Consider the following 13,809-nt stretch of genomic DNA (forward strand, 5'->3'; position numbering starts at 1 on the left):
ACTATTCCCTGGTAGTTGGGCCGCCCAAGGGCTTCCAGGTGGGAAATCCCACAAGTTAGGACTGCAACAGTGAAACATGAAGAACATCTATAATTCTTCATTACCCTCTATCAGACTTACCAGCTTCTGATAATTCATTTATTTTTATAATCATTATTGCAAACCAGATAACTCTGAAGGACTTCAAGCACATATCTTGATATCAGGCACTATTATTTTTTAAATGATCTAAGGAAAATGTCTATTTAGTTCCAATATTTTTATCTAAATTCATTATCAAAACTGTAAGCATGTAGATATCCAAACACTTGTTTATCAGACTTCTATTTGTGCAGTTCCCTTTTCTGACTTTCTTTTGTCATAACATCTCTCCATTCCATGTTGTTTTGGTATTTTGTCTCTTATTTTACAATTCTAAAAGGCCACTATCTTAAAAAAAATATATAGGTGTACTGTGTTTCTAAAAAGTTCCTTAAATGAGGAGACTGTCTGTTCTTCATCTCAGCACAGTTCTCCTTATCAACAGGAATAAGCAAATCCAAAATGTAAGTGATCTAGAGAAAACCTACTGCTTAATTTTGGATACCAATACTGTGAAACACTTCAAAGGTCTTTAGGTCAGAAGTGTAACCCTGAATTATTAATTAATTAAAAAAAGATAAGCGTTTATTCTCATTTTTCGTCTGCACTTTTGATTTAATATCTCTGTAATCTGTACAACCGTTTTTACTGTCCGTTTTGTTGTGAGACAGAGCTAATATCAGTTAGTGTTGACCTCAGTTTGTAGTGAAATCCTTTGTCTAGAGGCCCATCTGCTTACTTAGTGAGAAGAAGTGAACAGAACTGGTTTTATCTGTGCAGGGCATTCCTGCATCTTTATTGCCTGGATAATAGGACTGGTTTCTGCTTTCTGTGCCATAAATCAGATATACCTGTTACTCAAGCTGTTGCTGAGAGACTGACTTACTGCCTGGTGTGATATTCAGAAAAGATAAGAGTTTATTCTCATTTTTTGTCTGCACTTTTGATTTAATATATCTGTACAACTGTTTCTTCCCACCCACCCTGTTCTTGTGGTGGTCTTATGTCTTGGTGGCTTTGAGTTGCCCGCCTTTGTTATAAAGTTGATACTGGACACCCCCCCCAGTCACATTACATCAGCTCACTCTACTCTTAATAGTTAGAGCTTAGCAAATGTCCACCCCTTTAGCTTTTGCATATTGAATTATCTCATTACATTCTGCCTCTTCACTTTCTACTAACAAAAAATGTTTCCTACCTTTCCTTGAACTAGTGTAGCCCAGATACAGATTTGCTGCATCCAGGATTTTTTGTAAGCTTCTGAGCGGTGCTCTTTAATTTTTTTCCTTAGATCTGCTAGTTATTTTCTCTTCTGCACTTTTATTAGCTTATTAGTCTAGCACTTTAAACTATTCCCGGTGCTAGAAAGTCTGCTCTTCAAATTTTCCCTTAGAACAAGCTGGTTTCTCAGTAGTAGCCCTAAAATCTGAATCCCTGTGATTAGCACTTGCTCTAAAACCTGCTGGAAAACACTAGGAAGCCTTAAACTGATACAAGCACTCAATTCTCCTTGTTAATAAGGAGAAATTAATCATAGGCACTAAACAGCCTATAATTACAAAGTACCTTGCTAAGGTAAGGGAAAACAGCTCTTGTACTTTACAAAAGAAACACCGAACCAGGCATGTCCAAGGGTCAGCTTCCAGTGATTTCTCCTGTCCACCTGGTGAATCTAGGCATATTGGGGCAATGCAGCTATTGCCTCATATACACAGACAACCATCTCCTCCTACCACCCAACACTACAACCTGCGAGAGATGCACTTACATAGCCAAACTGGAAGCAAAGCTCTCTCCAGCCAAGATTGTGCTAGACAGTCAAGAGGAGAAGGTTAACACCTGCACTACACCTCAAGTAACACATACCCCTTCAAAACACATGCCACCAACATCCACAAATAGTAACACTAAACCCACTTATGCGGAAGCCCTTAATATTAACCTGCCCAAGCAACAAGGACCTCTGAAGCTGAAATGCAAACATCAATCACAACCAAAATGACACACAGCTCAAAACACCAGTGTGCCACCAAACAACAGCCCCTAAGGCAAGACAACGTACCCAACACTTTAGTCATAGGTGACTCCATAGTCAGGCACACTGATGTCCCACTCACCAGGCTGAACAAAGAGAAAATTACTGTCAGCTGCCTGTCGGGTGTCAGGCACCACCACATAATGCATGCACTCAAGTCACTCCACAAGAAATGTAAATATGACTCTGTCATTGTCCATGTTGGGAGTGAATGACTTGAGACGTACCTCCCTGGACTACATGAAAAGAGACATGGAAGAGCTCTCGGATCATGTGGCCCAGACAGGTATGACCCTAACCCTGAGCAGCATCTTGCCTTCGCCCAGAATGATATCACAGTACAAGGACAAAATGATTGACTTCAACAATGGGCTAAGTTTCTGGTGTCATTCAAAGGGGGTCCAATATTTGTCTGCCTGAGACAACATGATCGACAAACCACGATGCTTTGCCAGAGATGGTCTGTACCTGTCGCCCCTGGGATTCAGGTTACTGGCTAAGGCTCTTGCCACCCCTATAGTACCTTTTTTTAGGCAAGGCTCAAAAGACAAAACCACCACAACAGATATAAGCACGCAAAATCTGAAGGTAATACTACTTTAATACTAGAAGTCTAAACCTCAAAATGCACTCTCTCGAGGCACTCCTAAAAATGGAGAACACTGATATCTGTGCAATAACTGAGACCTGGTTCAAGGCTCCAGAGAGCACCCCTGCAATACCAGGCTACAACTCTTACCACACTTTTCGGCCACCAAACTATGACCAAAGCACTAAAGGTGGAGTAGTGTCCATATTCACCAAAGATATTCACACCTCCAGGCTATTTGCCCAACACAATGCATCTGAAATTCTATAGGTGCAACTAACACTAGGTAAGACTGCAATCCAAATTGTAGCTTGCTACAAATCCCCCACCATGCCCCAAGATTCTCATTACACCTTTCTAAACATACTAGAAAATATTAAGATACAACCAAACACCCTAATACTGGGCGATTTCAACTACCCTGTCATTAATTGGGAAAACTACTCGTGTACCAACACCTTTGCCCAACGGTTCTTGGAATTCATAAATTCCAACGCCCTGGACCAACTAATCCATAGTCCCACCAGGGGCTCAAATATCCTAGACCTGGTCATTACCAACATGGGTGATCGATGCTCCACACCAGTGGTCACCCCCTCGTTGGTCAGGTCTGACTATAAGCTAATCACCCTTGACATCCACATCCCACCCCCCCAGTAGGGAAACCTCCATAAAAAACTTCTCCAAAGCCAACTTCATGCTACTCAAGTTAGAAGTGACAAACTTCATGACACCCATGCAGACGGGAACTGAAAGTTCAACTGCTGAATCCTACACTAAGGCACTGTACGAGCACATCCACTCATGCATGAATCATGCCATTCCAAACAGAACCAAGACAGTCTCCTCCAAAAAAAGGAACCCAATCTGGTGGTCCCCTGCCGTAAACAAACTATACAACAGAAGGAAGAAACTGTTGCGGAAAAGAGGAAAATCCCAGGATGCAAAAAACTCCCTTACCAGCCTCAGTAAGAAGCTGAGATCCCCACATAAAATCCTCCAAAGCTAGTTATGAAAATAAAATTGCCAAAGATTCCAAGGACAACCACAAGGCATTCTATAGTTATGTCACAAATCTAAAAGGCAATGCTCAGATCTGCTCCGAGTTACAACAGAATGGCATTAAATACACTGATTCCAAGGATATTGCCAATATCCTGGCAGATCGATTCAGTGCCAACTTCACCCCTCCTCTCACCCCCTAAAGGGCCCATCTCAATACTAAAAGATTGCCAAATTCCAGTAATCACGGCCACACAGGTAAAAAAACGCACTCTCCAAAGCTAAGAATACAGCATCCATGGGACCAGACGACATCCCGGGCTGTGTACTACATGAACTACAAAATGAACTGGCACCTCACCTAAGTGTTATGTTTAATCATAGCCTCACCTCAGGCTTTGTGCCCAATGGGTGGCGTACAGCTACAATTATCCTATTCCACCAGGAGGGATCCACCTTGGATCCTGGGAACTATCGTACCATCAGTCTGACGAGCCTGCTCTGCAAAGCCATGGAACATATAAACAAAGACATTGGCAACCTTTAAACACTGGACCCCACCCAGTTTGGTTTCATAAAGGGCCGATTCTTGTCTCCTCAACCTGATTGACTTCTTCGAATCAGTCTCCAAAGCCGTGGACAGGGGGTAAGGCGGTCCACACAGCCTATCTGGACCTCACCAAGGCCTTCAACACCATCCCCCACTCTGGAATCATAGATAAACTTATTAAGCTGGGCATTAATCCCTACATCACTTGATGGGTTGCCAACTGGCTTACTGACAGAACCCACACTGTAAAAGTAGCCGACTCAAAATCCAGCTCCAGACAAGTGACAAGCGGAGTACCTCAGGGTTCAATCCTGGGACCGCTCTTGTTTGGCATCTACTTCTCTGAAGTACAGGCCAGCACTAAGGGACTCTGGTTAACAAAGTTCACAGATGACTGCAAACTGGGAGCCATTATTGAATCCCCAAATGTTGTGTATATTCTACAAAAGGGCCTTAAAGAAACAGATGCTTGATGCTAGAGCCATGGGCTCAAGCTCAATGCCAAAAAATGCATAGTTATCCCCTTTGGGAAAAACCATTTACCCATGAATTACCACATACCACATAAGTGGCAGTACACTAAACACCGAAAGTGTGATAAGGGACTTAGGGACATAGGTGGACAGTGGTCTCACCTTCGATAACCACATAGCCACAACAGTCAGGAAATCCTTCTATGTAGCACACCTCATCACGAAGGGCTTTTTATCCAGAAAAAAAGGAGGTCATTGTTCCACTGTACTCATCCCTCATTAGACCCATTATAGAGTACAACACCCCGTTTGATATGTACCTCATGTGACATCTGCAACAACTGGAAAGGCCACAGAAATACCTCATTAAAAGAATCACAGGCCTAAAGAAGATGCCCTATGCTGACTAAAAAACTCCAGCCATACTCTTTCAAATATCGCCTACTCAGAGGCGATCTCTGCTTAACATACAAGGCCATGTCAAACTCAGTGCTGTTGGACATGCTACACTTAAAGAAATCCCAATCCCTCAGAGCCACACGCTCCAGGGATCTAAACCTGGTCATCACAATGAACAAAACATGCTAGAGGGATAGGTTCCTGACCCAGAGCATCCCCATACTCTGGAATAGACTGCCCATACATGTCAAGCTGAGTGCCTCTTTGGCCCTCTTCAAAAGGAACCTTGATGATTGGATGGGAGATAGGAAATTCACCCTGGGGATCACGTCGGTTGCCCTGCTAGACAGGGGACCAGGGAAGTAAATATTATGGGAAGAAATAACCAGGGAATTGTTATGGCAAGGCTTGTATAGGCCCTAGGGCTGATAGCCTAGTACCAACCTATGATCCAGAATTAAGCTTGCCCCACAATATTTCCAGCATCTCTCCCCATAAGAATGTTCTCCAAAGTCTTAATTTTTTTCAAGAAATCATATTTCAGATGGTATCAATTGAAAAACAAACTCGGAAATATTCAAAACAACCAACCAGTAAATACAAGTAAGGCTCCAGGACCCTTCTTCGTTAAAATTCAAGTAGTTTTAATATGCTTAAAGCGCGATCAATAACGATACACTTTTCGTCGGTAAATAGTAAACCGACTTCTTCAGAAGCAAAAGACAATGGTTAGCATAAGCACAAAGTTTAAATACTCAAAATATTCCCAAGTACGCTAGGCACCTACCATTAGTTGAAATAATAAGTGATGGAATTCACCTGGTGGTGGTTGTCATAGTAACCATCCCTTGCAGGCATTGCTTTGCAAACAACAACAAAAGTTTCTAATTGTGTGAAGCCTTGGTGGTTTTTTCCAGTTTCCGGGATTTAAAGTATTTAAACAGTACACAATGAACAAACCCTAGACGTGGACAAAGCGCATCCAGGGGTAGACCCCCTGTGTATAAATGTATTGTCGTACATAAAAAACATTTTCTTAAGTAAAAGAAATGTGTAAAAGTATGCAAAAATTACTGTTAAAACACATCCATACAAGTCCAAACAAATACAGTCACTAAATAAACAAACTTAGTGTCTACATGGTAGAACGAGTCCCCCTCGAATATGAGTACCCAGATCAACAATAACGGAATTGGTCCGTATAAGTATAAGGTACTCTAGAGTTTTAAAATATTAAAATGTTAAAATATTGAAATATTGAAATATTGAAAGGTGTCCCATTTTTTGGGGAGTGGCCTCTTACGAGGGTGAATACCTAAACGGTAGTGCCCTTTCCAGGGCCATGTATCCAGAATTGCACCCTTTAATTCTCCAATGCTGTCGTTCGAGACTCGTTCTCCACGAACCTCCCTTGTCAGCCATTAGATATAGTGAAGTAGTCGCGTAGCTGCGGGCATAGTGACTATAGAATTAAAAACAAATGATTCTCGTATTGCATGTTAGAGATCAAGTGTATAATTGTATATGCAGGTGGTGTTCCCCGTTTGGCTAAGCAAAACACACGGGCAGTCAATAAGCGCCATGCCTTGTGATTGACATTATTATACTTTATCGTCCTGATTCTGACCCTTTCATTCCAAGCAAAAAAGGTAGTTACTAGGTCGGTGTATGTTGTAGCCTAAACCCCTAGTATGCTCGTATAATAGTTGTAGTTATTATTGTGTCATAAAACAGTTAAAGGGTACATGGCCCAACCTGGTGTTAAAAAACGTTGGACCTTTTTCTACTACTTGATGTTTATTGTTCAACTGGCGTAACAGTTTGCTTGCTTTGATTACCCAACTAGTTGGTATGATGACATAATATTCCCAACGTAGGTATCAAGGAATAGTTACCTCAAATTTAACCACCCCATAGTAGTTGGTAGTGGCTTTTAAGTGTGGACATTGGTCAATCGATTCAACTTATCTTTCCAGGTTTTTAAGTTTGAGAATGCAAGCTATAGATGTCATTTCATTCAAGCCAGGTTTCTGGTTGGCATTAGTTCTTAACTGCCAAATAAATTCCTTTCTCTCCAATTTAAGCGAGTCATAACCCCCCCTGATATCTCTAATCTGTTGGTCAATGGCTCTGAACTTAAATTGGTGGCCGGCATTGTCCAGTACGTGCCTAGCTAAAGCGTTAGTTATCCTTGCAGTCCTAATGCTGTATAAATGTTCATATATCCTCTCCCTCAGCCTTCTATCAGTTTTCCCGATATAGAAGGCTGGGCAACAACACCATTTTGCAAGGTATACCACTAGTTTGCTGTTGCAGTCAAACTTTGAAAATGATCTAAATTTATAGTCCCCTATAGCAAAGTTAACACCCTCTTCGATGCAGTGACAATACTTGCACATTTGGCACTTGAACATACCTAATCTGGTTGTGTACGGTTGCTTAGTGCCTTCCAAAAGTTCTTTTAGGTTGGGCCCTCGTTTGTATATAATTTTGGGCCTTGTCGAAACTACATTTTGGAGGTCATTGTCGTTAAGAACTCCCAATTTTTCAATATTATGTTGTTGATTTTTAGGGAGTCAATGCTAAACGTGTAGCAAAAACCACAAGAGAAGTCAGGGTTGGTGGAGGTTCTGCTGACACCTCTAGTTATACCAGTGACGCTTGTTGGGTCATTGTTCAACAGTGGGACGTAAATGTTCAAATCTCTTTTACGTTTGACTTCATCAGTAATCTCGTTTAAAAGAATACGTGGGTACCCTCGTGCAAGGAAAAACTGTATTAGGGTTTGGCATTCGTCTAGGAAATCTTTATTTTTACTAGACATACATGCCGCCCTGATGAGTTGACCCTTGACAACAGATCTCTTTTGGTATGCTGGATGGCAACTAGAGTAATGCAACATTGAGTTGGAGTAGGTTTCCTTACGGTGTATTTTGGATACCCACAACCTGTTGTCAAAGTCCTTAATTAAATCAATGTCCAGGTAGTCAATCCTGTTTGTATTGTATTTGAACGTGAATGTGAGGAACCTAGTTGAATTGTTCAAACTTGCCATCAGACTTTTGATTTCAAGTTCTGTTCCTTGATATATCATAAAGATGTCGTCGAGGAATCTGGTATAGAAACCTATTTTTGAAATAACTTCCTCCACTGTCAAAATGTTGTTCCTCTCCCAGTGGGCCATAACTAGGTTGGCTATACTTCCTCCACTAGGTGATCCCATGGCGACCCCTATTTTTTGGTGGTACAGGGCTCCATCAAACATTAAGTAGTTGTATGAAAGGACTGTATCCATTAACTCACTTACTAGTTGGATCTCCTCATTAGGTGCCTTGAGTAGCTTTAGCATTGCTCCTACCCACTCAATAGCTATATCGTGGGGGATTGATGAATACAAGTCCTTAACATCAATTGTAACAAGTAGGCTTTCTGGGTTAAAACCGACCAAGTTCATCGCCTCCAGGAAAGACCATGAGTCCTTGGTAATTTGCTCTTCTTTTTTAACATACCTTTGTAGTATGCTGTCAAGAAGCTTACTGCAGGTGTACGTGATGCTCTTCCTGCCGTCAACCAATGGTCTCATGGGTGGATTGTTGACGTCTTTATGTATTTTTGGAATCCCGAATAACACCGGGGTTCTTGGAGTCTGTTGTTGCAAGTAGATGTAAGTATCTCTATCAATCCTGGCCTCCACGTAAAGTTCTTCTATAAAGGCTTTGACCTTTTGATGTGCTCCATTCATTTCATTGATAGTTACTTTCAAGTAGCCTTCGCCATCCAAGATGGCATTCATCCTGTTGGTGTAGTCATCATTAGCCATTATGGTGACTCCTCCACCTTTATCCGGTTTCATTATTCGCACTTGAGCTTTCCTAAGTAGAGAAAGTTCCTCTCTTTCATTTATACTGGTGGTCCGGTCTTTCAATTTGAATTTACCATTTTGTTTGTTTAGGTTCCTCATGTCCATTTCAGTTACCTTTTCAAATAGCATTAATGTTGGGTGCAGAGGGGGATTAAACACACTGGACACATAGAGTTCGGACTTCTGGTTAGATCCATTGCCCAACAGTAAACCCAAATTGAGTTTTCTGATAAATAACTTCAAGTCAATTAAAGTGTTAGCCAAGTCGAAGTGAGATGTAGGCACATTGGTATTTCCCTTGGCCAACAGTTCAATAGTGTCATTACTGATAGTGTGTTCAGTGTAGTTAAAAACTCTAAAGTCCCCACTACTGTTTACCAAAATTTTACAACCAATGGTGTTAGATTCCCCAGTGGCCTGGTCACTTGGGGTCACCACCTCTTCCTCCTGCCACCTTTTCTCCTGTTGCCCGTTGACCTCTGGTTGGAGGCCCCTGTTTGAAAATTTGGTGCCTGGGGTGCTACTGTGTGGTTCCCACCCCCAGTGCCGTTGTTGTAATTGCCAAAATTCTGGCCATTGCCCTGGTTGGCCAACCTCTCACTTCTTCTTACCCCGCCATTAAGTGGGGGTCCCTCATATTGGTTGTCATCATAGAATTCAACGTCACCAATGGCATTGTCCATAGTTGGTTGGTATCCATTAACTTGTCCCCTTATATCACCTTCTCCTGAAGCAACCGGTATGGCATTCGGGTGTTTAACTGGTTTGGGATAGGCCACACCATTCCTATAGTCATTAACGTCCCTAGTAATTTTCTTCTTTTTAGTCAAATTTAACTTGGAAAGGTGGTCATCAATGCTTTTGAAACACCTTTCATACTCATATTGGTATCTCTGGAAGTCAAGGTCGCTCTTGATGGAACCGTCAAGTTCATTAATTTCGTCCAGCAGGATATTAATAGAAGTCTGATAATGGTCGCTAAGTAACCCCAATAATTCAAGCCCATGTCTATCATAAAGGTTAATAAGAGCTACATGAAATGGGGAACCTTCGACCAGTCCTGCAGGAAACTGCCAGTGCCTTAATCCTTTTGGTACCACCTTTAGTCTGGTGCATTCACGAAAGTATGCAACCTCCAGTTGCAACTTTCTTACTTTAAGAAGTTTCTCATCGAAAATACTCAATTTCATTGACAAATCCTGGCTTACCTCACTGTTCGTGTTCGGGTTGCCGTTGTATTGTGTATCCCCGAAGGTGAATTCGCGTTGTATCCAGGCACCAAGTTTTGGTATCGTAGCCCCAAGTCCGACGATTCTTACACTGTCGGTGGGCCTATGGCTGGTAGTTGCCATTGGCTCCCCATTAGTACTGGCTCCTTGTTCAATTCGGATACGCCCCGTGTTAGCGTTCGTGTTGTTACCAAGTCCACCGCTACGTCCTTCCTGGCCATGTCCGTTGCCGCTATTCAGCGCTGTTGTCCCCATCGTTGCCCCTTCAACGGGGCCGCTCCCGATATTCCGTGCTCCCCTTTGATTTACTGTGACCGACTCCACTTGTTGGGATAAACGGTCGACTTTCTGAGTCAAGAGTTCAATAAGAGTTGTAAGGTTACCGTCACTCCTATTCAGGGTGCTACTCTGCAAATCTTCATTCAACGAATTAGGGCTGCCTGGTTCCATAACACAAAAGAACAAACTCGGAAATATCCAAAACAACCAACCAGTAAATACAAGTAAGGCTCCAGGACCCTTCTTCGTTAAAATTCAAGTAGTTTTAATATGCTTAAAGCGCGATCAATAACAATACACTTTTCGTCGGTAAATAGTAAACCGACTTCTTCAGAAGCAAAAGACAATGGTTAGCATAAGCACAAAGTTTAAATACTCAAAATATTCCCAAGTACGCTAGGCACCTACCATTAGTTGAAATAATAAGTGATGGAATTCACCTGGTGGTGGTTGTCATAGTAACCATCCCTTGCAGGCATTGCTTTGCAAACAACAACAAAAGTTTCTAATTGTGTGAAGCCTTGGTGGTTTTTTCCAGTTTCCGGGATTTAAAGTATTTAAACAGTACACAATGAACAAACCCTAGACGTGGACAAAGCGCATCCAGGGGTAGACCCCCTGTGTATAAATGTATTGTCGTACATAAAAAACATTTTCTTAAGTAAAAGAAATGTGTAAAAGTATGCAAAAATTACTGTTAAAACACATCCATACAAGTCCAAACAAATACAGTCACTAAATAAACAAACTTAGTGTCTACATGGTAGAATGAGTCCCCCTCGAATATGAGTACCCAGATCAACAATAACGGAATTGGTCCGTATAAGTATAAGGTACTCTAGAGTTTTAAAATATTAAAATGTTAAAATATTGAAATATTGAAAGGTGTCCCATTTTTTGGGGAGTGGCCTCTTACGAGGGTGAGTACCTAAACGGTAGTGCCCTTTCCAGGGCCATGTATCCAGAATTGCACCCTTTAATTCTCCAATGCTGTCGTTCGAGACTCGTTCTCCACGAACCTCCCTTGTCAGCCATTAGATATAGTGAAGTAGTCGCGTAGCTGCGGGCATAGTGACTATAGAATTAAAAACAAATGGTTCTCGTATTGCATGTTAGAGATCAAGTGTATAATTGTATATGCAGGTGGTGTTCCCCGTTTGGCTAAGCAAAACACACGGGCAGTCAATAAGCGCCATGCCTTGTGATTGACATTATTATACTTTATCGTCCTGATTCTGACCCTTTCATTCCAAGCAAAAAAGGTAGTTACTAGGTCGGTGTATGTTGTAGCCTAAACCCCTAGTATGCTCGTATAATAGTTGTAGTTATTATTGTGTCATAAAACAGTTAAAGGGTACATGTCCCAACCTGGTGTTAAAAAACGTTGGACCTTTTTCTACTACTTGATGTTTATTGTTCAACTGGCGTAACAGTTTGCTTGCTTTGATTACCCAACTAGTTGGTATGATGACATAATATTCCCAACGTAGGTATCAAGGAATAGTTACCTCAAATTTAACCACCCCATAGTAGTTGGTAGTGGCTTTTAAGTGTGGACATTGGTCAATCGATTCAACTTATCTTTCCAGGTTTTTAAGTTTGAGAATGCAAGCTATAGATGTCATTTCATTCAAGCCAGGTTTCTGGTTGGCATTAGTTCTTAACTGCCAAATCAATTCCTTTCTCTCCAATTTAAGCGAGTCATAACCCCCCCTGATATCTCTAATCTGTTGGTCAATGGCTCTGAACTTAAATTGGTGGCCGGCATTGTCCAGTACGTGCCTAGCTAAAGCGTTAGTTATCCTTGCAGTCCTAATGCTGTATAAATGTTCATATATCCTCTCCCTCATCCTTCTATCGGTTTTCCCGATATAGAAGGCTGGGCAACAACAGTATTTTGCAAGGTATACCACTAGTTTGCTGTTGCAGTCAAACTTTGAAAATGATCTAAATTTATAGTCCCCTATAGCAAAGTTAACACCCTCTTCGATGCAGTGACAATACTTGCACATTTGTTTATTTAGTGACTGTATTTGTTTGGACTTGTATGGATGTGTTTTAACAGTAATCTTTGCATACTTTTACACATTTCTTTTACTTAAGAAAATGTTTTTTATGTACGACAATACATTTATACACAGGGGGTCTACCCCTGGATGCGCTTTGTCCACGTCTAGGGTTTGTTCATTGTGTACTGTTTAAATACTTCAAATCCCGGAAACTGGAAAAAACCACCAAGGCTTCACACAATTAGAAACTTTTGTTGTTGTTTGCAAAGCAATGCCTGCAAGGGATGGTTACTATGACAACCACCACCAGGTGAATTCCATCACTTATTATTTCAACTAATGGTAGGTGCCTAGCGTACTTGGGAATATTTTGAGTATTTAAACTTTGTGCTTATGCTAACCATTGTCTTTTGCTTCTGAAGAAGTCGGTTTACTATTTACCGACGAAAAGTGTATTGTTATTGATCGCGCTTTAAGCATATTAAAACTACTTGAATTTTAACGAAGAAGGGTCCTGGAGCCTTACTTGTATCAATTGAAAAACAACCAGTCTGGCAAAAATAACATGATGGCAGCAATGTCTACCAACCATACTGCTCTCAGCCAGTGGCGGATTATTACAATTTTTTTCTCTATAGAATTCCATAAAGCAACATAAGCCCTCTTTAACACTCTGAAATGGCTACATAAAATCTGTTTACCTGCTACAGTATTCTCAAGCAATGCAATGCTGTTAGGACTGTTTTTCTCTGTAGAATTACATATAAACACAATCCCCCTTTGCATTCACAAATAAATATACAAATTCTCTCAAACAGCAATGCGTCGGTCATAGCGTTGCCATGCAGTATGGTATCCTTAGGATTTTTTTCTTTGTGGAATTCCCATTATCAATGTTATTCCTCCTTTATAGTTAATATTAAAATTACCTCTGTTGGTAATAACAGTGTCCGATTATCTGCTACAGTTCCTCAGGCACTGTGACTTAGCATCCCTCCCTACCACAACTGACAGCAACACCCACTTCCAAATTATAAATTCTCTCAGTAGCAATACGTATTGGCTAGTATTCTCAACCGGTACAGTGCCATTAGGTTTTTCTTTTTATGTTCCCTATATTAACACAAGCCCCCTTTTTCCACTTAAGTGACTACATCAACTCTCTCAGAAAATGACAGAAATATTGCATTCCCAAAACAAATTTCAGATTATGCATTCCCCCCAGCTGCATATGGAAACGATCAGGTGCCCTACCCCATGTATCACACAAGTAGATGATTAGTAAGGATTTAACCCTTCCT

The sequence above is a fragment of the Protopterus annectens genome, chromosome 6.part0, assembly GCF_019279795.1.
Source record: "Protopterus annectens isolate FY-2018-M chromosome 6.part0, PAN1.0, whole genome shotgun sequence".
In the NCBI taxonomy this organism is placed as follows: domain Eukaryota; kingdom Metazoa; phylum Chordata; order Ceratodontiformes; family Protopteridae; genus Protopterus; species Protopterus annectens.